Here is a 27,301-nt window from a genome sequence, read left to right on the forward strand (position 1 = left end):
CTAGACCACAAGATTTCAGTTTTATTATTAATTTTCCGTGGGGAACTTTATCAAATGATTTTCTGAAATCAAGAAAAATCGCGTCTACTGGAATGCTGTCTTCTCCGGAGATTAAAATATCGTGGGCGAAAGCGCTAACTGGGTTTCGTATGATCTACTTTTCCTGAATCCATGTTGAGTTCTTATTAACAAGTTTTGCGCGTCTAGTGTTTCAATACTGAGCTGACTACGATCTGTTCGAGGACTTGGCATGAGATGGACGTTAAAGATATCGGTCTGTAATTAGATGGCTGATCCTTGTCTCATCTTTTTGAATATTGGCGTTACATTAGCGATTTTCCAGTCATTAGGTGCTTCGTGTTGCTTAATGGATTTACTGAATATTAATTGCAAGAATAGCTAGCTAGATGTAATGTCCTCACGGCCAGGAGACTAATTTTTCCAGAACTGGCCTTGGTTTTACTCACACTAGATCTTCACTGATTCGTCTCAAAACTATTTGGAACGACAGAGGAGTGATGGAGAGGCTGATGCCGCGATATCACGTCATCCACCCCCGTATATTCATGACTCGTCGCTTATTACGTCATCCTGAATATATCACAAGCATTGGAAGCGAAGAACAGTTGTAAAAGGAAAAAAACAGATTTTAGTGCTCTGTCGACCACAAACCATAGCTTCCTTGGATAAAGGAATTGAAGCTATGGAGTATACGCGCTCCAATCGGCAAACAACACAACCCCAAGCGAGTTCCGGTGCTCGATCGCAGACCTCGCCAGCGGCACGCTCGCCAGCCGACTGCTGGGAGCCGAGGTCAGGCCGTAAGGTCGGAGCGAGTGACTAGAAGAGGGGGAGGGGAGACAAGCGCCAGCGGATGGGGAGGAGGAACCGGTGGGAGGGGAAGCGAAACCAGCAGGAGGGGAAGGTTTTGAAGGGTTTGGGAAGGGAAAGGAGAGAGAGGCCGCCATCGGGCTCGCGGGACTGCCGATTGCAAGCAGTGTTGCTCAGGGACCCGTTGGAGCAGCATGGTAGTTGTTGACTGCGGGTCGGATGACCAGTGCCGACTCCACGCGCCTGACTTCCTAAACGTCCGATGCTTCGCTTCGTGAGAGTGATCATGTTGGCTGGCTGCGCGCTGCAAACATCCTTTGCTGATGTGTTGAAGTGACCAAGTTAGCTGTTGGTTGTTCCGTTTCCCTTGATGTTGAGAGGGTAAACAGTGAGCCCGTGAAATTCCCCCAAGTGCTATTTTTTGTGTTGTGTTTTGAAGAACGTGAAGTTTGAAGAGCTAGGTGTGTAACAGGTTGCAGCCACTGGTGTCTTCGGGGAGTCCGTGGTGAGTTGTTTTCTTTATCTATTACATAAAGGTTTTGAATTCATGTTTACGCTTTCATCATATTTCGTCACTTCTTTCGAAATAAGGGTTTGAGAGAATACGGTGAGGTGAACTGTTGAGAATAACTTCTTTCTCTGATTTGTTTATGATTTTGGCTATGTGATCCTCTTCTTATTTTGTGTTTTTTACTCTTGAAGAACGAATATTTGCATGATTTAATGCTTGCAAACACGGGCCATGCACGGGTCGCACTCAATCGCAAATATGTGCATAAAAAATACGTTTTAACTGTTCAGGGTGACCGAATGAACACAGTACAGAATTTGTTATCACTCCCCTTAAGGAATAATTCAAGGCATGATCTTGTACAATAGTAGGCATCGTACAAACTAGATTTTGTGTAACTTGCAATTTTCGTATTGAGAGGTTGGAATACGAGCTATGTAGTCAGTCATCCTTCAAACGGGCCAACATGTGCAAGAATAGTGTTGTTGCTCGAATAATTGTGGTATCTTTTGTTGCTTTCATCTGTGAAAATAATTTTTCGGGCCAAGACTGCTTTCAATGTGTTGATAACAGCCGTTCTTCAAAATAAATGAAGCCCGAAGCATTCGTGTAACCTTGATTTTTGTGTAGTTATTTTCGGGTTGAAACTAATGTAGTATCTCGACGCTTTCGTGAGTCATTGGAATACTGATTTCATTGTTTAATTTTTGGCCATACAATTTCATGGAGGCATCAACTTTGGAATAGGATGTTCAGGCATTGTTGATGGCGTTTGTTGTCCGACTGCGTTATGTTGGAATGTATTTTAAGATTGCCCCAGCTGGTAGCGTGGGGTAATGAATTTCAATCATTCCTTTAAATCTTAAGCGGTTTGATACTCTCTTGTTTTGTTGCATCCGAGGGCTCATAATTCAAACGCTGTTATCCCATCCTCGTCGTGATACGCTTTCTGATCGGTTGGCATTTATCCTCAGAATTACATCATTTGAACTCAAAAATCATTCCAGCTTCAAATTAATCCAAGATTTGCTGCAGAATTTGCCCCATGCCTTCTCGTATATCTGCTGTTCTTCTGATTTCATGGGCGTATTTATTCACTCGCCATCCTCACTGTACATATGTTTCGTCAGTCTTAAGATGTATCGCCACCTATGTGTTTTTCTTTTTGCTTCTGAGACGGTCACACTAGTTGTAATTATAGAAGAGGTGAAGGCGAAAATGATCCCCAACTCTTGGCCAACAATAACTGTTGTCAGACAGAGTTCCCTTACGTCTTGCCCGTATAATTATGATTTTATTTTAATTCGTTTGTAGTGGTATTATTTTGTTATTGACTTTCAAGTTACTTTTCTGTTGATTTCAGTTCTCTCCTTTTCTCCAACATCTTTTAGAATGCATGTTTTTAATACATTGGTATAAGTTAGTTTTCCTTCCACGGCTATAGCATGGGAATACCTCCCTAATCAACCCTAATGCATCTTTATTGTACAATCCTTTTTCATCCTGATTGGTAGAGGACAACATTGTAATGCTGCATCCAGCCTCTATTTCCTTGTTTATGTCTCCGAAAACGTGATCTCCTCTTGTGAATGTGGTTTTGTTTCTCTGTGCCTATGTTTCATGTGTATGCTTTGGGAGTTTTCTAGTATTAAACCAGTGGCGGATCCTGACAAGTTTGCAGGGAAGGTGGTATGCTTCAAGTGGGCATGAGGAATTCGCAATACTCAATTCCATATTTTAAAGTTGCTAAATGAAATGACTCATCTGGGTGAAAATGGAATATTTGTAAAATTAATTTCCTAGTTGCCTACTTAAATATGTTAGCGTAAATGAAGTGTTTTAGACTCAATTCTTATTCGCACAGCAAAAACATCACTTGTGTTTTAGAGGTGAGGCTTGGCTGGCACTATCCTTAAAACTAACGAAGGATTAAACATTAACCTTGTCTTCTCTAGTTGATTTGAATATGTGGAAAACTTTTCCTAGCTTTCAGCTAGCGGCTTTTATAAATTGTTTTCTGTTTTTCATTTGCAATTTAAGTGTTGACATTTATGATGAAGTACGTTCCTCCTTGTTCGAACCCTTCTTAATCGAATTTTCTTTAAGTGAATGTCATGCCATTCATCTTCCCGTAATAAATGTCATTCCTGTATTCCGGAAGCCGTTCACTGCGAGTCGTTGTCTTACACATTGTTGCGGCAGTCATCTGAGCAGCGCAATTTACCCGTGTATACCCATGTGCGAATGGAAGACGCTTCTCCCCTTACGCCTTCTCATGTGTTTCATGCTTCTGTAGAAGCAGATTCCTCAGCAGTCACATCCTGTTGACACCATCGCTTGAGCTGGGACATGTTTTCTTCAAGTTCAAGAGCAGTGTTTACGCACTCGTTTGTGGTCATTAGCGGTGAAGCCGGGAACATAGGTTAGAATGAAACATGACTTTGCTTCTCCCGTTTCAGTTTTTAAAAATGTTGTTAGAACTCACGCAAGTGATAAATAGCTAAATGCGGAGTTAAAGATAAGATGAATGTTGCAGAAAAGTTTCTCGGGTTTTCCACCGGTTGATGTCGTCCATGTCTCCCGACGTTTCGATCCGCGACTTGCTGATCATTCTCAGAGGATCTTCCGAATGAAGATCCCTGAGGATGATCAGCAAGTCGCGGATCGAAACGTCGGGAGACATGGACGACATCAACCGGTGGAAAACCCGAGAAACTTTTCTGCAACTGATACACCGGAAAAAACCTAAGATCATACGTAAGATGAATGCATCTCGGGTTTCCAACCGGGTCAGATCTTTTAATGCCAACATTTCAGTGGCTATAGAATGTCCAGTGAGGGTGAGCACGATAGGTTATTGCGCGTATAGCGTGCTCACTGATGCCCTACCAATGAAACACTGCTTGTTCTTATGAGTGCTATTGCAGGTCAGGGCACTATTGCGGGAAGATAACTTTCTGGTACCATTCGCGACCTTTCGCTTTGAGTGCAAACGATGGATCAAATTTTATTTACTGTCTGATGCAGGACAAACAATGCTTCGATGTCGTCGTATTCTGAGATTATTGGTAACGTCAGTGTTTTTTGGAGGCATTTTTCGGAAGGAAAGAATTAATATTCTCTCGTATCTAAATTTTCTATTTTTTTGTACGAAGTCTAACCACCAAACAAAAACAAGGAAAATACCCTGACATGTGCTCAAATTGTACTGATTTGTATTTCGGCCATTTTACAAGATTTTAGTATAAAGTCACATGTACGTGCACCATGAAAATTTTACCATCTTAACTGACGAATTGCAGCAAACGAATTGCTTATTGAAGGGATGCAATCTTATTCGTACTATATTCCTTCCCAGCGTATCATGCGCGTGAACATTTATCAGGCTGGGTATAATGGACCAGAACAACCGATGGGAAACCCGAGAAGAATTGACATAGGAATTCACCAATTGTTACTGTATGAGAGGCGGGAAAAAGTGATAATTAGTTTGAGAGACGCTGGACTGCGAGAATGACTGTATCAGAGTGTGATTTCCCCCGCATACGAGACGGCCGTAGTAACCGTCGCAACCTCTGCGATGTCTCATTGTCGCCAAAACAGCGACAGTCAGCGTTCTTCGAAGGGGACACCGTTTGCTCGTCTCACATTTGCACGTCGTCACACACACTCACCCACATCTTTCTTCTCGCGGTTTATCATTTTATATTCAGTGTTTTCATCAGGCGCTTCGCAAAGTGCGTCCCGTCGTAATTCAAAGTAGCTTTGATGTAGTGCCTACTAGCATTTTGTGGTCCATTTTTTTCCAAAATTTGAATCAGATCAGCCACCCTTCTGGCCATAGATACATTTTCGTGTCTTGCGAGGTATTTGCATGTTCTGTGAGGTTGATGTATAATTTTTTTTCCTTTGAAAAACCCATTCACTTCACCTTCGTGGTTTCACAAGCACCATTCCAGTGTTGCTATAAGAGTTTTATGAGAGTTTTTCCATTTTCTGTTGATCCGTTGCCGCTCTTTCATTTGTTTTATTATTCAACTTTGGCATGAATGTTCGCTCTTTCTATGGTTCTGTGATTCCTTTCAACTATGTAAATTATAATCGCCAGTAACCATGTGGTAGATTATAATTTAGTGCACGCCTAGTTGAGATGCACCTATTTCTTTGTAGTCGTTGTTTAGCCGTGAAACCAACATAAGGACTGTTTACACGATACATTAATGCGTACGAGCTAATGTCTGTTCGCACAAACGATTTTTGTGGACCGGAATTTTGTACGAATGCATGAGCCAAATGAGAACAGGTTCTCTTTTTCTGTGCATACATTCGCACAATTTGGGTGGTTAGATGGTGCATTTTCGTGTTCATTCGCGCGTTTGTACATTTAGACATTGACTCGTACGTGTTAATGTATCGTGTAACCAGACCTTTGCAGTGGAGTATTTGATTGGATGTTTATTGATTTGTTTGGCAAGAGCACAGACTTGTTAGCCTGCCAGCGAAGAGAAGTGGTACTTTTCAGTGATGGAAACCGCTTCGGATGCAAAATTTGGCAAAGTGTCATTTTCTTTTCACGGCGCTCAGCTATTGACGAACTAGAAGTAGTGTGACGAACTAGTGTGACGCCAATAGGCGAGGGTCGTGGGGAAAAACTCATAAGAGGCTTAGAGAGGCAGACGTTGAGGCTTTTTCAGCAGAATTGCAAACAAAGCATCTTTACCTGCGGTCTTTGTCCCGCCGAGTTCGTTGCAACTTCTCCCAGTTGAATAACATTTCATGTGTATGGTTTTTCTAAAAATGTTCACCAAAACCGCGTTTTGCAGTGCGCTCGCCAAAGGCCATATAATAGTTAAACGCCGCCTTCGCAAACAACAACTTTTATCAGCTCTTGGTGGATTGAGTATTGATCGGGACGAAGAAACAGTATATCGTATTCAATGAATACATGATGCTAAATCGGAGCTCTGACGGAGGTGAGATCAAATTAAACTTCTTCTATACTATTCACGCTCGTTTTCTCAATACTTTGTTGATATAATAACGTGTTTTGCCACTGATGAATAAATAAGTGAGTCTGAGAAGCTAATCTGGTGCTCTGTGTATGTCTATTGTCCTTCATACCATTACTGGGTTATGTTGCATCAATCCCTGCCGTACGCATTTGTGCTGCCTTGACTAGCAATATAGAGGTATGCATCATGTCTCCGTAGTTACTCATCTGACGAAATGCCTGTTGACCCATAATATTTCTGTAGTTATAAATTCTGTCGGCCATAAAATAATGCAGAAAAGCCAGTGAAGTTGGTGAAGCCGCCCTCCCCAAGTCCTTAAAAATATACTAGTGAGTTCGCTATTCCCTTATGTTCTTAGAACTACGTTAATATTTTTCTTGGTAGTAATAAATGCTGACACGTCCCGAATATTTTTGCAAAGAGAATAGTTTATTCCGGTTTTTATTATTAATATTTTATGATCAAGTTTTACCAGTTCCTATTTTTCATGGTAAACTCCTTGGACTCGAAATATTCCCCTGGCGCTATATGGTGGCTGGAGTACAAAAATGTAAAACGAATGCCTTCGCCAGGAATCTAAGTTTGGCCCTCGGCGTCGGAGAGGAGAACTTCCAGCCATTATGCGCAAAGCACAGGACTTCGGTCGTTCATACGGCAGGAGATATTTCAGGGCAAAGGTTTCGATATAATACAGTGCAGGTTTGAAGAAAACGAACCCTTGTGTATTACGTCGACTTTCAGAATTTTTGCCGACGATTGTCGTGTTATATAATTTTAATCATATTGTATCGGCAATATCCGTGCGAGTTACCTCTAGGTTGTTTGGCGTTTTATTTCGACCTGATATGCGACGCACAACTCGGCACAGTTTAAGATTCTACCGCATTCAATTGTGTACGTACCATAAGGTTAGCGCTAACCTAGCATGCCTCATTTATTCCGGTACATAAATAGTAAGACATTAAGCTACCGGCATCACTTATCTAAGGGTATTCAAGAATCTTACTTTCATGTCGATCTGTTGGTACTAATAGGGATGTTTTTCTGTTGAAATTTATTATGAGCTCAACTAAGTAGATTCTCTGCTATCAAGTAAACGGGAATTTGGATTGTGAGGCGCTCAATTCTGTCTTTAATCGTTCTCGAAAAAAGGCACTTGTGCATCTCTCCTTTCTTGATATTTCTGATTTTATTAACGCCTGATAAACTCTAGTATAGTGAATAGGATCTTGCTAATTTTCAACGTTAGTGCATTTATTTTATTTTATTTTTATTTTATTCCCAAACCACCGAATACAGCTCATGTTGGCCATTTTACATCGGGGTATTCAACAAATTTAATAATTAAACGCACACGAACAACCATGCCCTGGGCAGGGGAAACCTACCCAGGCGGGACTCGAACCCGCGACCCCTTGTTTGGCAGGCGAGGACGTTACCCCGCCGCCACCGAGGCCGGCGTTAAACGGCGTCACCATTAAAGTGATAGATTTGAAATATAGTCGACCTAAACTGAAAATGAGACTGCGATTGATTTCAGTGTCCACGAAATTGATTCCTCATGTGATGAGATTGCTAATTTTTATGCTTTGTTAATTTTTATTGGGACCTTTAGCAATGTGCTGTTTTCGGGTGCTTAGAGAACATACTTGTTAGCTTACTTCTGGAAAGTTGCGTTACAGGGTGCATGATGGCTGATTGGTGTCGTCGGGTTGTATCTCTATGGTGTATACTACTTTACGAGTATAGACTTCTAATTGTAAGCATCTCTGGTTTTGGGTTGGTTCATTGGTATGGTGGTGGCTGTTCTGGAGTGAAATTAAGAATGTTAAATTTGTTGTTAATATTATTTCATATCTATTTACATGTTCGTGGTTGTATATATTATATATTCCTCGCTTTCTTCACCTCGTTATGCAACAGGGCCGTAGTTTCACTAATGCCTTTGCGGACGTGTATTTCAAAATGCATCATGTAAAGCCGTGAATTGCAGGAAAGAATGCGAAAAGTCATGTATGCAAGGCTGCGAAATCGACCCTGTTCTAACTTAATAATCATTTCTTGCCCGGTTTGGAACAAGCTGCAACTTGAAAGGTGCAAAAATGTGCCCCGCAACAGGCTTTGTGACTTTCTCATAAGCCACTCGGTGTGTCGAGTCTGTCCGTCTATCTTACGCTCGCATAAAAACCCGAGGAAACGCCTTCACTCGACAGCCTCTGGAGTGCGTTCTCGGCACGGTCGTCTCGTGCGTGGGACAACCACGGTTCACGGGGCAACGGCCTTGTCCACTCGGCGACAGCATCCACTGGGGGTGCGCTCGCAATGCTGTCGACATCCCAGGTATTCACGCCGCCGTGCACAGCTGTCACGAGAAATCCGCCTTGATGTCGCGTCAGAATGTCAGTGGTGGATCTTTGTGGTCGCGTATTTTTAGTGCCGCTCCTACCCACAGGCGTGTTGAATCAACGCATTCAGGGTACGGGAGTAAATTCCTTTCTCCATGCAGTCACGTATCCTCAAAGGGTTCATCTAGGATTACAATGCCCATGATGGAGCTCTCATCGGACTAAGCCTCAGGGGCGTAGAATTGGCACTATGAGAGGGGCAGTTCCTTAATATGTTATTTACCCACTAGGCAAGCATGCTACCCTATATTTTATTAGCCTACATTGTTAGCATAAGCTTATCTTATTCCGAGATGCCAACCCACTCAAGGTTGACGGCTCCCTCTACCAAAACCTGGTGCACCCCCTCCTGAATTTGTGCTTCACAATGCATCTTTAACTCGGCAGTGTCTTGCAGATAAACCTGTTTCCTCGTCGCTCACCTTATTGTGGAAATAATTAGAAATCGCCTTCAATAATATTTAGTTGAAATGCGCTAATATGCGATTCTTTTATTTGCTTTTATTGTGTACCCCGTCTATTATACATCTTCACCATGCTCTCCCATATTGTTTTTGTTATTGTTTATTTTCCGCCCTAAAGAAACCGGTCAGTCCGTGTGGGTTATATTTATAATAAAGATTTAATCCATTTTTGATGTAGTAAAAGGTTTGAAACTGACGAGAGAGTTTATTGTTGTTGATGAGGTCGGTGTCTCCCGCGTGCCTCTATCATCGTTCGGTTCGGGTAGAGTATTTCAGAAAAACATGTATGGCAGCGAGAGGCTAACTTATCGGCGTAAACACGTAGCCTTTTGATGAGATATTCGCTTTCCGAAGAGCTTCAAGTGTTGTATTATTTTGTCTTCCTTTTGTTTTGGATGAATCCTGTGGACTACATCCGTGATTTCTTTGGTGCCGATTGTTTAGAGGAGGCTTAAGACGACGTCGGGTTTCTCTCCAATGTGCCTTTCCTTCCTTCGTGGCGCAAATTATCTGAACTATCGTCTCCTACTCCGAATGAAAGAATCTTCCGTTTGAAATGACATCTCCTGCCGTATTGATTAGCTCAAAATGGGTAAAAGGGTTTATGGAACAATAGCTTTGACCGCGAGCGTGAAGGTAATATATTTTGCATTTCACATAAACCAACTGCCGATTTTATGTGCATCCACCTGTTGATGCCTAACGTCATCATCTACATTATACCGTGTTTACAACTTTTCTGTTCTCGAAACTGTTCCGCTGATTTTTTTAATCATCATCCTAGGTACTGTTGTTAGAAGGATCTCGTATGTTTTTGACATCCCCTTAAATATTTCAACTTGCTGCTTAAACAAGAACCGATTGTTAAATTAACGCGTCTAAACGTTGAACGTGCTCTACGCTACGTTGATTCTCTTCTAGAAGGGAGCCCGAGAGGATAAGATAATGTCCGTACTTACTTACGTAGTATTATAATCCTACGATTTGCCTATCGCCTTCCTCTATTTCTTCTTCCACGCCAAGTAGTTTTCTGCCTTGTTGTAAGTGATGGATGGGTGCGTAAATCCTAAAGAAGATCTTTATTTCTCCAACTTTCCCGTCGCCACCTACGCTGGGAACATGCCTGTCGATTTGAGTGCAATTTTGCGCATTTCCTTTGTCCCTCGCCCTGCGATAGCTCATCAATTGGAGTGGGCTCGTGGGAAGAAGCCAAATTGCGGGATTCTGGTCGCATCCCAACATATTCCCAGGGGTTGGATTAAGGTGCTTGAGGCGTTAATCGTCGGTCTCTGAATGCCCATTTTAATTATGTGTACAAATGCATACATAAACTGACCTGGGGCCGTATTCTGTATATCGTCGGTGCCGCACCGGTCGGTTTCCCTTTCAAGCCCACCGACTGGACATCTAACCGTACCGACAACGGATTCCGCACCGACGACGACACTTTCAGCGATTCTGTAAGGTCGTCGGTTTCAAACCAGTCGGTACGGTTCCCTCTCCTTCCCAAACAGGGAAAATCCGACTATATCCGAAGTTTCACGTGTCTCCACCAATGAAAGAAGGGTAAAAACAAGAGAAGACTCATTGGCACAGTTTGTTGTCGTCATTCTCAATCTTTTTATTTGCGGAAATTACGACTTATTGCTAGATTAAGATGAACGATATTGGACAAGTTATTAACAATGCTTATATAATGTGTGGTAGTAATGCTGTACCTACAGAATCGAAGGAAACAATATTACAACATCACAATAAAGTTTGTATGTGATGGAGATTTGTTGCTGGAATGAATTATTGAAACTATCCTTGAGATCGTAGTTTCTTTTTGTAAATATTGGTTCCGTATAATGCTATTTATTCATGATTTGGTAATATAATGGTATCAACGGAAGGTTATGCCATTGGCACCGTAGCAGACGAAAATAGCATACCATGGAACGTGAACGTAGGATTCAAATGTAAATGTCATATTAGAGGAACAAGTTAGGAAATTGTTATAAAAATATGGAGCTGGGTGTAATTAAAAGAAGTGTAATGACGAGGAAGTAAATAAATTGTGATTGGGTGAAATACATATGTATAAGTTGCGCATTCCTAGTGAGAGAAAATGATAATATTGCGGTAAACCTCATACTTATTAACAAATATCTTCTTTTATCGTCAAGGGAATCAATGGCTGACGATGAAATGAAATATAGTTGCCCGTTACAAATGAAAGAAACTGATACCGTTGTGGCAAACTTCATACTTAAATAAAAAGATCTTATTTCTATGCCGAGAGAAACGCCAAATTGATGATGGAGTGAAATAACAGTCGCCTATTCAGAGTGATATAAAGTGATAACATTGCGGCAAAACTCATATTTAGTCAAAAATATCTTTTTTTATGTCAAAGGAGCAAATAAATCATGATAGAGAGAAATAAAGCCTATTACAAGCGAGTGAAAGTGGTAACATAAATGAGAGAAAGTCATTATATGTTAGCAAACCTCATTTTTATTAACCATTATCTTATATTTCTGTCAAGGTAATCAATATAGATGATGACACAGTGAATTTTAGAGGCGTATTCGAAGGGGCAGAAAAAGATAACATTGCAGAAAACCTCATTATTTATTTGGTGATGAGGTAAAAACAAAATAAAACGTACAATGCGCACCGGGGAGTTCATGAAACCCACTAGTCGGTGGCCGTACCGACACCTTTTTGCTGTCGGTACGGCTACCGTCGATCTCCCGTCCTCTCGTCGGTGCCGCACCGACCGGGTTCGTACAGCATCGCACGACTTCTTACCGGGAGTCGGTGTGACGTCGCACCCGACGAATCGGTGCCGCACCGATCGGTTTGGAGTTACAGAATACGGCCCCTGGTCCGAGTTGTGCATGAGGATGGTTAATCACAATTTTAGTACGCACTACCCCCAATTCTAGCGGATGTATATTGCCATTTTTCCTGAAGTATTCCTTTTTTTAATCATACTCAATTATTTTAAAAATTTCAGAAAATATATCTTCGTTCACATTTTCCTGCCTCTCAAAAATGGACATTTTGCCTCGGGAGGTTCTCTGAAATTTGATCTGAAGTTAATTATTGAGAAGGGACTAATATGTTTGTCCTAATGGTATCGTGAGTCTTGAAGGAATAATCATTCAGGAATAAAGACGAATGGCGAGCCGAGAGCCCATGTTATTAGGCCCGACCTCAAATTATGTACCTGGTCCATGTGGATCAGGAGGACAGACAGACGCGTTGGGACGCATCTCACAGCAATCGAATATGCAATGGAGTTGCATTTTATAACTTCATTTACTTTTAAACATAAATTGACTCTTTTCTTGGTCGTGAGGTCGAAAAAAAGTTTATTTGGTGACCTTATAGATATTATGACATTTATTTTCACTTTAATCATAGGATATCACGGATTTACTTGATGTGCGAAGTTTATGCAGATATGTACAAAGAAACGTAAAACGGTCCTTGTAAGGTTGGCGCGAGAAACAAAGTAAATGCCATTTTCATCAAAGTTTCTGAATATGATCACCTCGTTGTGCATCGATTGGTGGCCTCAAAAATAGGCTTTCTGGGGACTAATTTGTGGAAATTGTATTTGTTTTTGTGATAATCATTTAGTTTCTCTTATAGCAGCATTTTTCTTATGATATGCAAATTGTTGATTACTGCCTGAATATTTACGTCATTTTTACAAAAAAAGTCTGGTATAATTTTCGTTATAACAAGGAAATCACGATGTAAAGTATCTAGACACTTGACGGTACTTTTTTCAACGTTATTATGAAATAAATGTCGCTGAAACATGACAATAGTACCGCGGGCGGCTTAAACATGAGAATAATTGTAAAATTATAAATATAAGAATAGGATATTATGCGAAATAACTCACTTTGTAATTTTCCAAAAAAACTTTACCGTTTCGGACCTGGGTTTCAATTACTAGATAGTCATCATAAAGGTAATACGTTGATAATGACTATCTATTAGTGTAAACCCAGGTTCGGAATAACAAAGTTTTGTGGATCATTATAAAGTTAGTCATTTCGCACTATGTATATGTGGTTTCATCAAGTGATGCCTGAACGCTTGATTTATATAAACTGGATCATCCGTTTAAAAAAATAGATTACGCACATTGTATATGCTTCAGATCGCTTAATCGCGCACCTACATCCGCGAGACTTTTTCACTTGCAAACGCTCCAGTCAGCTTAATCCCACTTGGCGCGGATCCTGTTCGCCGCTCTGAAAACTCCTTCCACCCGGCCACAGCTTGCTTCTTTCTTCGTGAACCCCTTGTGTCCGCCGAGGGGAGAGCCACCCCCGCTCCGCGCATGCTCACTGCCCCTCGCCCCCGCTAATCCTTTCCCCTGCCCCCCACAAGGAAATAGCTCCCCCCCCTTCCTTACCCTTCCGCGCAGACGGAAGTACGGTCACAACTTTCGCCTCGGGAGGCAGGCCGGAAGCGATCCATTCCGAGATTACAAAAGCACCCGAAAATTAACAAAGTAGGTGCGATCCCTCTAATTCTTTTGTGCTCATAATATGCTGTTTAATTATCGTGCCGCTAGCAGACGGCAGCGCTAGTCGTCTCTCGTCGCCCAAAGAAGAGCATGTGCCCTTGAACTGAAGTAGGTTTTTTGTGAGCTTGAGGGGACGACTATTTTGGGCGTGAAAATTGAGATAGAGTGCTGTGATCTGGACGAAAAGCAAAGGAAAGCGGCGCGATTCGTGAAAAACTGCCACGAGCGAGCAGATACCCTTGAAATTCAAGAGTTAGCTTTAACATTAATTAAAGTGGGAGCCAATAGAGATTCGGATCCTGCGTGATGGGCTTGGACAATTAAGATCAAACGTTTTGTGACGCTATTATCATCATCTCACTACCGCCCTTGATATCTTGGTCCAAGAGAAACGACAACATGAGAGAGATATTACCCCTTATCGATAAGTATTGGAATTCGTTTTTCCTCCGAGCATTAAAGGGCTCTAATAAATGTCATATTGAAGTCAAATCACCTCAAAAGTGTGCAATATAATATATTCGTAAATATATAGGAGAACGGTTGATATCTTATCCCTGCCGCCACTCGATGACAATAAGTGAATGGGCATGCAGGATTGCATGTAAATCGCCAAACCCAAAGCTTATGTTTATATTCCAAGGAGACAGCAGACGGCGATGGATAAGCCATGAAGCGGAAGGAAACGGAGCCATTTATGTTAACATAATTTCAAATGCTGTTGTTACGCCCACATAAGGAAAAAATTGTTGCAGAGGTCGGAGCGGGAATAATGACCAAAACGGTTTGAAGTAGTCATTGACCTCATCAGCAGACTGCTTGTTTTCAACTCAATTGCCTAGGAAATTGGTTAAAGGCGAAATTTCTCAACACAACCAAGGTGTAGACAATGGTGGTTCTGTCTTAATTCTCATAGCAGTGCCTGATCAACATTGCATCAGATTTCGAAGTGTTTAGGATTTTATTTGGGGCTCTTTCATGCGGTCTACACTCGTCCATATTCTTTCTCTGTTTAGAAATTTGGCAGTGTGGAGCTCCTTTGCTATGTAGAAGCTGCCAAAGGGTACTTAAAAGGATAGGGTATGTGTTGGTATGATTTATGCTGAAGGCGATGCCGGGTACCTTTGGCTGTTAGTGAAAATGCCTACTTGGAAGGCTGTCGATATTCACTGCCGGTAAACAACCTCATTTTTAATATCATAATATGTGCTAGTTCTTATTTCAAGCTGTTATGCCTCGATGGAAATATTTTGCATCTTATTCTGCCATTTAATTCTGAAATGTTGCAGCCAGTATCTTTTCCTGTGCCTCGATATATTTTAATATCCTATCATTCCCTCTGATCACATGTATCGGGGGCGCACGAGATGGTATATCGTCAATTTGATGATGAAATTGGTCTCTGTATCATTCCCTTGAAAGTTCCAAAATATGTCCTGATCTCTCATGACCGCAAGCCGACAATTATCTGGAAATCTCATTTGAAAATTGGCGTTTTTATGCAGGCTCTGATGATGGTACTTGTATTGACATTTTTCTAGCTATTGGTTGTTGCATAGAATAAGCAAGGATTTGGTTTGTCAAACAAACTAAGCAAGCCTTAAGAATAGCGAAAAAATCAAGGGCATTTTTAGGTTTTAACAATTGTTTGCTGTAATTGGTGACCAACTACTCTGGTTACATGAAAATGTGCCAAAGTTCATCTCAAATAGCTGGAAAAAAGTACTAACAGAGTATTAATTAGTGATGTATTTTATATAATAATAAATGCAAATAAATGTATGTTACAGAGTAGTAAGTAATTATGTATTGGCCCTCATTTTCTCTTTCTTAATTTTGCTTGTTAACGAGGAGGTGAAACGCACGAGTGTGAAGAGCCTAGGAGTTCTAACCCCTCCCCGAAATTATTGGTTATCCCTTCTACTACTGGACCGCTCCGAAATGTACCCCCTTCCTTAGGGGACCCGACCCAAAAATTTCCTGGCAACGGCTTTTCGTTTGATCCTCAGGGCATTTCGCTCGTGATGCTGTATTCGATCATAGCACGTTCGGAAAATCTGTGTTTTTAGCCATGCAAACCCGAGCTTGCCTCCCTTACCTCCCTGAGTGGCAGGGTCTTTCCATAGCACACTTGTGGATGGCTAGTAGGTCGCCCGCAGCGCAACGCTTGGCCGCTCCTTTGCCTCTCTGGGAAGCGGCTCCCGACATGGGCAGAGCCATAGCAACCTTCCATCGCTCTCCAACGAGAAATTCTACTCCTGTGTATCGGCATCTCTTAGAATCGAAGTTAGTGCGTTAGATGGTGCTTTCTGCTTATGGTGTTACATTTCTTGAGTCATGGAAGTGCGGGAAACACGATCATTGATCGTGAAAATATAGATGCGTTTCTGGGGAAAAATGCTGGTTCTATTATCACATTTATTTTAGGAGATTGCCCTTGACCACTTAAATCAGGTTCGCGCTGAACACGATAGTAATAACTCCAACCCGTTTCTGGAGTAAGATCCTCTGATGAAGATGCAAATAGGGTGAAGTCCATTATCCGGGCTTATGTTGGGACGGAAACTTACTTGGTGATACTTAGTAAGGGGCGTCCGTTTGCGTACATAATCGAAGTTTAACATGGGTTCACGATGAAAATTTCTTCGTTTCAATCTATATTTCATTATGTGTCCACGTAGATTTCAAAACAACTAACGATTTCGGAGAGTATTTTCTAATTAAATCTGGTGGAAGTCTGAATCATTGAAGCGACAAACTGGTAGTTGCCCGTAAAAATGTTTCATTACTACCGGTTTCTATACTATTTCGACATCTTCAGGTGACATCATCTCGGAGTACCCCTTTGAATGTGCTTTACCTTTCAAACCTCTCCCACCCAGCCTCTCCCCCACTTTCAAATCCGCCACTTGCTATTGAGTTTTTGAACGAGGTGCTTAGGGATAGCGTAAACTGACGATGGAAATAACTTTTTCGAACCTGGTAATTTAACTGAACTTCTTTTGTGAAAAATTGCCAGTCTATGGATTAAATTCATTTTCCATTGGATGCTGCAGGAAATGGCGGATTTGATTAATTGAATTTACTTCTGGCATAAGTTGAAAGACCGTCAACCATTAGTGTTGACTCGGGCTGACTCCAAAGGGTGGTGGACAAATTAAGGACGTTACGCAATCAGAACATGAGTAATTATAACTCTGTTATAATGAAACCCAGGCGGGTCGCATTAAAGGTTGAATTGTGACCAACTGTTCATCATAATGAATACCTTTTATTTTTTTGCATCGCTGATGTGGAATATTTTGTCAAAATGATATTTGTTTTCAGAGCCGAATATGATATTTATTTTATTTTCTCGGCTCTAAAGGCCTGTTTACACGATGAATTAACACGTTCGAGTTAATGTTTAATTGCATGAATGACTTTTGAGGACCGGAACGGAACACGTACGAATGCATGAACCAAATTAGAACAGGTTCTATTATCTGTGCATGCATTCGCACAATTTGGGTGGTCACACGGTGCATTTTGGCGTTCATTCTCGCGTTTTTACATTTAGACATCAATTCGTGCGTGTTATGTACCGTGTAAACAGGCCTTAATAGGTTATCCGAGAGCATAATAAACATTCATTCATGTCTTAAACTTCCACAAATTTGAGCCCAAGGCTGTAATCCTTATGTCGGTGTCATGCGAAAGACAATTTTCCATGTTACATATCACCTTAGAGAGACAGTAAGTCTGGCTGTGTATAACTTTGGTAATTGTCTCCCATGAGAGATTTGAACCCACGACCACACGTGTGATTAAATTCAAGCGCTAGGGTGTTGGAAAAGGGGAAGTGGTTGAAGGATTGATGAGTGAGGAGACGTGGGAAAGGAAGCAATTAAGTCGGATTCGGGACAGACTAAGTAAGTGCCATTTAGACGTGAAGTCGGGGCTGCCTCGGGAGTTCGCAAAACCACTCGCAACTTTCAAATGCCATCTTTCCTCACCGATAAAGCTGTCAGACTAAGGTCTTTCTTTGTAATTCGTAAGCGGATTTGTGCATTTTGAGCGAATGGGCTTATAAATAGAATTTGAGGTGTAATTCGATTGCAGTTGAATGCAATTTATATAAATTTTAATTTCCCATTGATTTCAGCATAGTCTCATTTAGTCTTTATATAAATTCTAATTGAACTCTAGGTTCATTACAACTTAGGCATATAAATAATATAAATTCACTAGATCTTATTGATTGCATTTGAAATAGAATTCCATAATGTTACTCCCTCAGCCATGAAATCTGATAGAATTGCTTACGAATCTAGGCTTCATTTTTAGTTTCGATTAGATGTGGTAGTAAGATCGCGGTAGTGCTGCATTGAATTTACTTCTGACATTAAATTTGAAGATAATTAACCCTTAGTGACGACTCAAGTTGACTGCAAATTGAAATAGACAAAGTAAGAGGTAAGGGATGTGGCGCAATCACAAGGCTCAACGCTGTGGAGGATTCAGGGTGGGTTCACAGGGGGCATGATCCCACCCCAAATTTTATCTAAAATTTTTAATTTTTATTAATGAAATAGTTGTTTTTTATCCTTGTGAAGGAGTAAAAGGAGTGTATATGCAACTGCATGGTTACAATCCGCAAACGTGAGACAAATTTTAGTTGTACTTATCGTATGGTGTAGCACTCCCTGCAAAACAATAATCAGGAGATCGTCCCTCTCTCGAAGGTAGTATTACATACTCCCCGGACCCAGGTCATTTCTCCTTCTCCCAAATTTGATGCTGAATCCGCCCTTGGCTCAATGAGATGCATATTTTGCTGTTTTACTAGTTTTGTTTCATAATTTTGGTCCCTGCTCATTTTTCTCCGTAGACGTGAGCTGTTATGAGTGGTAATAGGATGTAGAGTGCTTTCCAAAAGTTTCTTCACAAATTGAGCGGCGCCATTTCTGCTCCTCAGAGAAATGGCTCAGGTTCAAATACTGGTGGTGGTAGAGAATTTTCAGAGGCTGCCCGATCCCTGCTTGAATGTTGTGTGGTGGGCATTTCAAACGCAACACTACGTACGTCGGATCGGACGTTGAGGCGTAATCACGTTAACGCCGACGCCGGGTTTTTCTCCATCCGTCCTTCCATGCCCTTCCATTTAGGCGATAACGGATCCAGTATGGATGGATTTGGAGTATGCGACCCAGCTGTGGGTCGCATACACCAAATACCATACCATATCGAAGCATACCTCAATATTTATAGCATTTTGGTGGCTATAAGGACGATTCAATACGCTGCGAGCTCAGGATAGATGAGTTTATTGCGCACTTTCTGCAATTTGGATAATAGAAAGAAAAATTCCATTTGCCAATAGAAAATAAATGAACTGATATTAAGCTGCACAATAATAAGGCAAAGGAGCGCCAGAAACGAGCGAATCTCATGTTGTCTATTGTTTACAGCGACAAGCAGCGCGGAATAAAGTCGCAATCTTCCCTGAGGTTTCGGGTAATACGAAAGAGGACTTGATGCAGAAGAATGCCTGCCTGAAATTTTTTCCCCTTTTCTTCGTGAAATGAGGTTTTGAAACAAATATATAACGATTTCCGCCGAAAACAAAAAGAATTTTCGCTGTACAAATCTTATAACGGAAGCAGTGGAGTTTATACATTAAAGTGGATAATAAAAATATATCACTGAGATTTTGTGTCATTGTAAAAATGTTCCCTCGGATAAGTTCTAACCTCATTCTTATAATTGCAATGGAAACTCCGCTGCTTTACCACTGTGCTAACTCCCTCAATGATTTAAGAAGTGCCTCGTTATGTGATTTCTTAAGTCATGCTCGGGAACGAACCAGTCTTCTAGTGTCACCAAATCAAACTGAATTTTTATTTAGTGACAATCAATTTGTGCGGCATCATTTGCAGTGGCATTGCTGACAGATCATTTATATATTTTGCGTTCGTAGACTCTCATCATAAGGCTACAGCGTTAATTGTATGAAAATATAATTCGATGGATCAATCAATTTATGAGAGAAAATAAAATGAAGTTCTGGAGGTGTATTTATTTTCTAGCATGATCTGCACAATCCATGTGGCATTAAACATTGCAAATATCCCGCAGAAATTGCACTTAAATGATGCATCAATAACAAAATTGCGAGAAATGGGAATGTTGTTCGAGTTTCCTTCCTACTGCAATGATAATGGCAGTAAGTTAAGCTGAGTTTCTCTGAGGGCAGAAGTGGCGCCGCTGAATTTGTGAAGAAACTTTTGGAAACCACGGTATCTCTAGTGCGAATATACCCTTCCGTCGAGTAAGCCGGAAGCTGAGAGACATCGCGGTTGCGATAAAAAAAGCGGTTGCAAGGAATGCACAAAAATTCTCCGGCCCATGGCTTTGTGCTCGTGTATGTATTTTAATCGGTAATTAATGAGTCTATGGCGCGCATTTAAGTGTTTCTTCGAGTCTCGATTGCCCCATCCAGATCTGATTTTCGAAATCACCTTCAATAATTATTCATTTAACATCCATTTTAAAAAAACACGTACATTTTCACAGTAAACTTAATTAATCAGCATTTAATGCATGCCGACACGGACGTACCCAGGATCAAAACTAGGGGGGGAGGGTGGGAGCAAGCCATGGTTGTTCAAGTTGTGACATTTATGCTTGGAAAAGGTGAATGAAACCAATATTTTAAGAAAACTATAACAGCGGTTTATTGGCTTTCAAAATTAGTTACATGTCTTATGCCACAATCGTTTTTCGTGGGTTTAAAGAAAATTTGCTGAAAACTTTCGTTTCAATCCAGTCCTAATTTTTCTTAAAGCCTATTGCGATGTTTGTTTCTAGGGGGAGGGGGATAAGCTGCCCCTCGCTGGGTACGCCCATGAATGCGGAATATGTATGATATTAATAGCATTGGATTCAGTGAATTTATCAACATTTTAAAGTATACCTTCTTGTAATTTAAGTCAGAAATAAATGTTCAGATATAGCATATAAATCTGGTATATAGGCGTAATATTAGTGTATGATTATGTGTAAGAATGATTGCATATGTTTAATTTGCTCTTATATTATTAAATTATAATTTTACTGACTATATACCTTTTCGGGCACGAAGTCATATTTAGTGTATTTCTTTTTCTAATGAAGCGTTATGAAAATTACTCACTGTCCTGTTTATGGGTGAGAAATGTGTGCAATTTTGAGGTATAAAAAATGAATGTCGTTAGCACAGATAGTCGAGGAACGTTATCTTCTAGTGCCTGGAGCAAATGCTTGAAGAGGAAACATTGCTGTGCGATATTCCTCTGTTTCTGGGGTAACTGATTCGCATCAGCACAGTTCTCACTTTCTATATGTGAAAGAATTTAGATTTAGAAAGAATTTAAATACCACCATTTCCTCTGACGTAAGGAGACTCAAATTTCTACTCACCCGTTGAATCGCGTAATTGATCTTTGGTACATACCGTTAGGTGGTTATCGTATTTACATCATTTGGGTAGCCATCAGCCGGTGGGGTCATTGTGTCTTTTCCATTTCTCACATTCGCAGTTTTTCGTACTCTTTTATGGCAGTGGGACGCGTGAAATTCTTTATTCTTAAATTCAGGTTCGGTTTTCGTCGTGTGATCGAATGGTGTCAGGAGGTTTTAGCAGTGCGGAATGGTGCGCATTGCTTGACCTTGATTCTAGAGATGCATGTGATTGACCCGTTTTCGGTAAAAATGTTGACCTTATCATTCGCGCGATGCGTATTGAATGTTAGGGCATGAATTTTTTCCTTACAGTCGTGCGCGAATGATGTATTACCCCCTCTTGTGATGAGATGACTTAAGTTTTACGGGTAATCTACGTCAATATTTTGAACGGGATGTGTTTCGCAGCAAATGTTAGGGCTCCCCCTGGTAATTCTGCCAAAGGAATATCTTGAATATTTAATAGTTATTAAATAATCAAACGTAGTTTCCATTTATCTTTGATACAAACATATTTTTCATTTCCCTATGATATACTCTTAAACTTCTGGTTTGTTTCTTTCCATTGTAATTTTCCATTTATTTCCTGATGTTTTCGTTTGGTACCCACGTGATGATGCTCAACTATTTTGTTAAATTTTTTTTCGCGAGTATTGCACCGAAATGAAGTCACATGCAACCGTGCAGTCTGGAAATTTCGTCGTTTTTTAGAAAAATAGCTTATGGCTTAATGGGAATATAACAATTTGCAATTTTTTGGCTGTAATTGTCTCAATATTGCATTAAAAGCTACTTTTTTCTGCAGTTAGTCACATTCCTTCATTAGCAGTTAGACGTGTCCCGGGAGTGTCTACGTAAGTCGCAAATTGTTTAGTAGCTACATGACTCTTGTTTGACCTTTCCCGTAGGTACATTCTCAAAAAACTTCCCTGCGTTTTGAAGTACTGTATGCATGTGTGCTTGCGCGAGTTAATTTGAAAATGGTGGGACTGAGTTTATGATTCCAGCTGCGAATCGGCTGAGACAAATTTCAATAACGAAAGGCATTGATTCTGTTTTGCAACTTCTAATTAAAGTCTTGTGGATGCTCTGCTTGGATTTATTACGTGTTCAACAAAGTTAGGTCTTACACTGTCGCGCTATCTATTTTGTTGGCCGGGTTTAGGCTGCTAAAGTGTCATTTGCAAGACTTTGCGTTCTTGCCTTGAAACTAACGGTGAAGCCATGTCGTTTTGGTCGGTGAAATATGTATGGATTTGCATTGTAAATGTATCCTTTGAATATTCTGCTGTCATTATCGTGGGCCTTGATAATGAGAGCAGAGCAGTTGGAGTTCAGGTCAACCCAGAAATTGCCCTCATCAACTTCACCCACCCTTCGTCCCTGGCATCATGGCCTTCATTTCAAGGAAGAAAATTTTTTCTCAAACTAGCGTCAGAGTATGGTGGCTTCAATTGAGGAGTAGACAACAGTCTAAAAAGGTTTCTATGATGAATTCGTATGATTGCACGAATGCATGTTGAATACGTCTCCATTTGAGATTCACAGTAAGGATGTTATTATCGCTAGACTCCGGAAATCTTCGCTGCGTCTAAGTCTTGTCATGATTAGCAATATCAGCACCAAAATTACTCTTGATTACGTGATAATCAATCGCCGGAGAAAATGGGAGAGGATATCTTTGGAATTTTCGGAAATAGTAGCACTTAAGTAGCTTTCATATTACCCAGATAAACGATTAAATGAAGGTAGAGTTTTGGCCTCGTTAAATATTTTTAAACTGGAATACATGCTACAAATTCAACAAAATAATTACGGCCATTGAAACTTGAAACAAATTCACGTGATGGATGACAGTCCCTGCGACAGGCACAAGCAGCAAACATAGGGATAGGAATCCGTCTTTTCATGGAACTTCAGTACAACGTCGACCGTTTTCTACATTCTGGCGCATGTTGACGAGTGTTGCTCTAACATCTCACGCCTTTTAGGTGTCTTGCTGAAAACTCCTTGTTTGGAAACTCTATTCTATTAATTTTTGTTCCCTTGCTGCCTTGACCGTTTTCCTATGATGTGATTCCCTAGTGATTACTTTACTATAACTGCCATATCGAATGGCCATCCACTTTTATGTTTACAGTGATGATCCTTGCTCGTGAGACTAAAAAAGTCGCATGATTTTTGTCTCATTATTATTAATCCTCCTACCTAATTCCTCACGCTGCTCATGGCGCATGCACCAGCGTATACTAGAATTTCGCTGGCTGGATAGTCGCAACCTGATCATTCGTGATCGCTATTCACCTTCTATCCGCCATCTTTAACTTCTTTGTAAAATAATGGTGGTTTCGCACCGTAATGGGTTTATTTCCTTCGTATCAGGAAGTGCCAAAGTGGTCCTTCAAGTCCTGCATCACGAGCGAGCTATCTCATGGGATTTTGGCACAGGGTAAATATTTTTTCCCTAACATGAGCCTAACCATTTCCTTTGACTACCAGAGTGACGCTGCCCATCTTTAAAGGTCTAAAGGAAACTAGTACGACCAATTTTTCCGGGAAAGTCTTCCGCAGAAGAGGATGATTTGCGGCAGACGGGTCTTGACAATTAAAAGTTTAAAATTTTGTAATTTCAGTGTTAATACCCCTTTTGCATCTTACTCTCTCAGGATGCCTTAAATAATATTCTTGTATTGCTTTTGCTTGTATTATTGATCCGCTCGTGGGGTTAAGTGTTATATTTCATTCGGTCCCTTCGTCTCCGGGTGAGTGGAGGCTCTCCGCCGCTGGTGTCGCCAGGGGCGGGCGCCTTGGGTCTCGTTCGTTCCGCCCCCGGGGGCTATCCGCCGCCGGAAGTGATGCTCTTCCGCCGCTGGCCTTGTGCACTTCCGCCCCTTTCCCCTCTGTTTCAGCCAACCACCACTCACGGCGATAATCCTCATTGCTCTTAATGACTGAATCAGTGCTTCAGAGAATCCCAGTGTGGAGTATTAAGTGAAGCACTCTACCAGTCCTCCAACCTGAAGGTTGGTTTTGTTCACCAGAGCCTAATCTCTGCTCGGCAAAAAAGCTCATTCAAGGCTCCTTTCCCTGCACCACTTTTCTCAGCCAAGATTTTTATTGGGGGTGCGCGACTTCGAACCTGAGACCGATTTGCTATCTTTCCATTATGCTACCACGCTCCTCAGCATCCAAAAGGCTTTACACACTTATGTAGAAGAACGTACTATTAATTTATTTTCCCTCGTTTATTTATCGATGAACTTAGTTGATTTATTTTTTATATACTGTAACACATGGGGTTATTGTTACCTATGGTTGACTCCATTTGAATTATATACTTATCTTTAAATGTTGGTGTTGGTTGTATATTTTGAAATTCTCCTCCGTGTCTGCTGGACTTCGATTTTACGCGTTTCCGCCGTCCTCGCGTGAATGGTGGGCCAATGTACCACTCTCTACCATCGTCGTTTAAGTTCAAACTTATGATGCGTCAGCTTGCTGCGCGGATAATTACTGATTGCATAATATCTCATCAGTGAACACTTGGTCGGTTGATGGATTCGGATAAATTCCATCAAATTGGCCTTGAATAAATTTGGCAGACGGATGGATGTAATCGCCCAAAACATTCACATATTGGTGCCAGATCATTCATTCGGTAATTGGAGCCAAAGAATTCCAGACTCACAATGCTTCATGGCAGTGCGGCAGAGCAGGAGGAATTGCATATTACCAAGGCCGCGAAGACCTATGAACCGCCCAAAAGCAACAACCATTGACCGCCCCTGTTAGCCCATGGCGTTTGCCCGTGATTTTATGTTAATTTTTATATCCTTCTTTTCCGATTGTGTATATGTAGTCTGCTTGTGTTACAAATGGCATTAAGACGTTAATTAAACGTCGGCGTACTTCGGTTTGGTGACTTCTATGCGAATATGGGTGTTTGTTACGGACTCCCGTTTATTTTCGTGCTCAATGTAAAGTTGTGTAGGTCGTTAATGGGGTTACATTTCGAGGCTTTGTGCTCGTTTGCTCGTTTAACTTTGCTCGTTTGTGTCCCTAAAATATTTTGCTCATATTTCTTACCTTCGTGAATGAAGGAGTCCTTATTCACGAGCTTCTCTATTCTCAAAATTAAGTTGCACTCCGTTGTGAATGCATTGATGGAAAGTTTCGCTTTGTTCTTATATGCGTACCATGTAATTGAAAGTGCAGTGGTCCGTAAATGAATGATGAACCCTGACCGATGCATTGAGTTACCACAGATATGATGTAAACTTTCAATTTGCGCACTTGCATTTTAGAGGCGTTTTATGAAGTTTATTGTCTAATTTGCTTTTCTGCGACTTTTAGCCATTTTAGAGTTAAGTTAAGGCTTTACTTAGTCACGGTTAAAGCTAACAAGCTATTATAATACCGGCGCAACATGATATGTGTGGTTCAGGTTGTAAACGCTGATTATTTTCCGAAACGTATTTCGTTTTTATTCGACGGAAAGATTTCCCGATGAAAAAGGCTTTAAGGAGACACTGTTTCACATGATTTATTTATTCTCATACCACCGAATGCATCACTTTTAACGTCGGGGTGTTCAAATGCTTTAACGAATACACGTGAATGGAACACCACGCTCTGGATTGGGGCAAACTTCCCAGGCGGGACTCGAACACGCCACCTCTTGTTTGGCAGGCAACTTTACCCCGCCGCCACCGAGGCCAGCATTATGCTCGCCTGACCTCGGTTGAAGTACTATGAGGACATTGTCAGGGTAGGCGTGAGGGTCATTTGCTATCGGCGTGAATAGTCGAAGCACGAGGTTCGTAGCGTCGAAGGCCAGCGGCGGCTGACGATGAAAGGGGCCCGATGATGATGGTGATGGGGGCGGAGGTGGGAGGAAATCGTTCCTAATTTGCAGAGTCTGGCCGTGTGACGGTCAAGGCGATAGGCTTTTTTAGATGTGCGGATTGGAAGGAAGATTGAGAGGTATGGAATGTAAAGTATAGGCAGCATCGTTGCATGAATTCCTTTTGGCACGTTTCCAATTGCTCCAAGAAATCCAGTTTGAAAGCGAGCACACGGCCCTTCGGTCTCCTCCTGCGGTCACCTACCCTTGACTTCTTACATCCTACTCGTCGTCAGTGCTCTTCTAACTTCGCTCCTGCTGAAGGTAGAATTAAGATAGAATCCCTGTAGTCCGCGGTCCAAAATAAATTCTTTTCGTTCTTAATAACAATAATAAAAACAAACTTATGTTCAGTGGCAATTCATTTGCACCTTTTATCGAACAGATCGTATCAACTTCAAACCATCTCAAAAGGCTAAGACTGTGGTAATGGTTACTGCGGATTATAGATATTGTGAAATCTGTCTGAAGCAGCCACCGAAAAGGTTGGGAAAAGAGGTCGCTTAAGGAGATGACCGCTTAATGGAGGTGAGAGTTGTTCAGTTCTCAAGAATGAGGTGTGGTTAATTAATTATCTGCCTAAAACTGGTATGAATTTTTCTGGCAAGAGTTCCAACGTTTTAGTTTCATTTATAACTCCATTTCCAGGGGTTTGAATGAAGCAATACTTGTTCTAACCCTCAGGCAGGTGGCTGAGTTTTATGAAGTCAGACTCCTAAGAACGTTCTGCAGATGCTTCTTATAACGCCGAGTTAAATTTTAAAGTAAAGGAGAGTGAATCGCAAAATATATGCTTAAGTGCTTATAGTAAGTAATGGTCGTGGAATGATCACTTGAGGATTGGCTGTTGGCGGGGAAAACAATGACCTCTGGCCATTGAAGGAGGTGGTCACAGTATAGAGCTGGGATTAACATAGCTTCTACGGGAAATGCGTTGGGTTCTGATGAAGGAAGAGGCGATCGTTTGGGGAGGTTTCGGTGCACCGCTTCATCCATTAATCTCAAACAGATACCAGCAATAAGTTCTACGCTTTGGATGCGCGTAATCCAGGCTATTGCCCATATGAGTTGAAGATTAGTGTCACCTTGCAATTCTTGAAACTGTTGTTCTGAGGTAAGGCGGTAAACGAGTCAACCATTTCTGAATTCGATTTGT

General features: G+C 41.2%; 1 protein-coding gene across 1 annotated transcript in view; it reads left to right on the top strand.

Annotated features, from left to right (window-relative positions):
- The first annotated feature begins 985 nt into the window (after nucleotides 1–985).
- Nucleotides 986–27,301, top strand: part of LOC124170725 — a 247,196-nt gene continuing 220,880 nt past the window's right edge. The window contains exon 1 of the mRNA XM_046549617.1: nucleotides 986–1,336. The gene's annotated coding sequence lies outside the window, so the exon portion shown is untranslated. The remainder of the gene's footprint in view (nucleotides 1,337–27,301) is intronic.

This window comes from Ischnura elegans, chromosome X, assembly GCF_921293095.1.
Source record: "Ischnura elegans chromosome X, ioIscEleg1.1, whole genome shotgun sequence".
Classification (NCBI taxonomy): domain Eukaryota; kingdom Metazoa; phylum Arthropoda; class Insecta; order Odonata; family Coenagrionidae; genus Ischnura; species Ischnura elegans.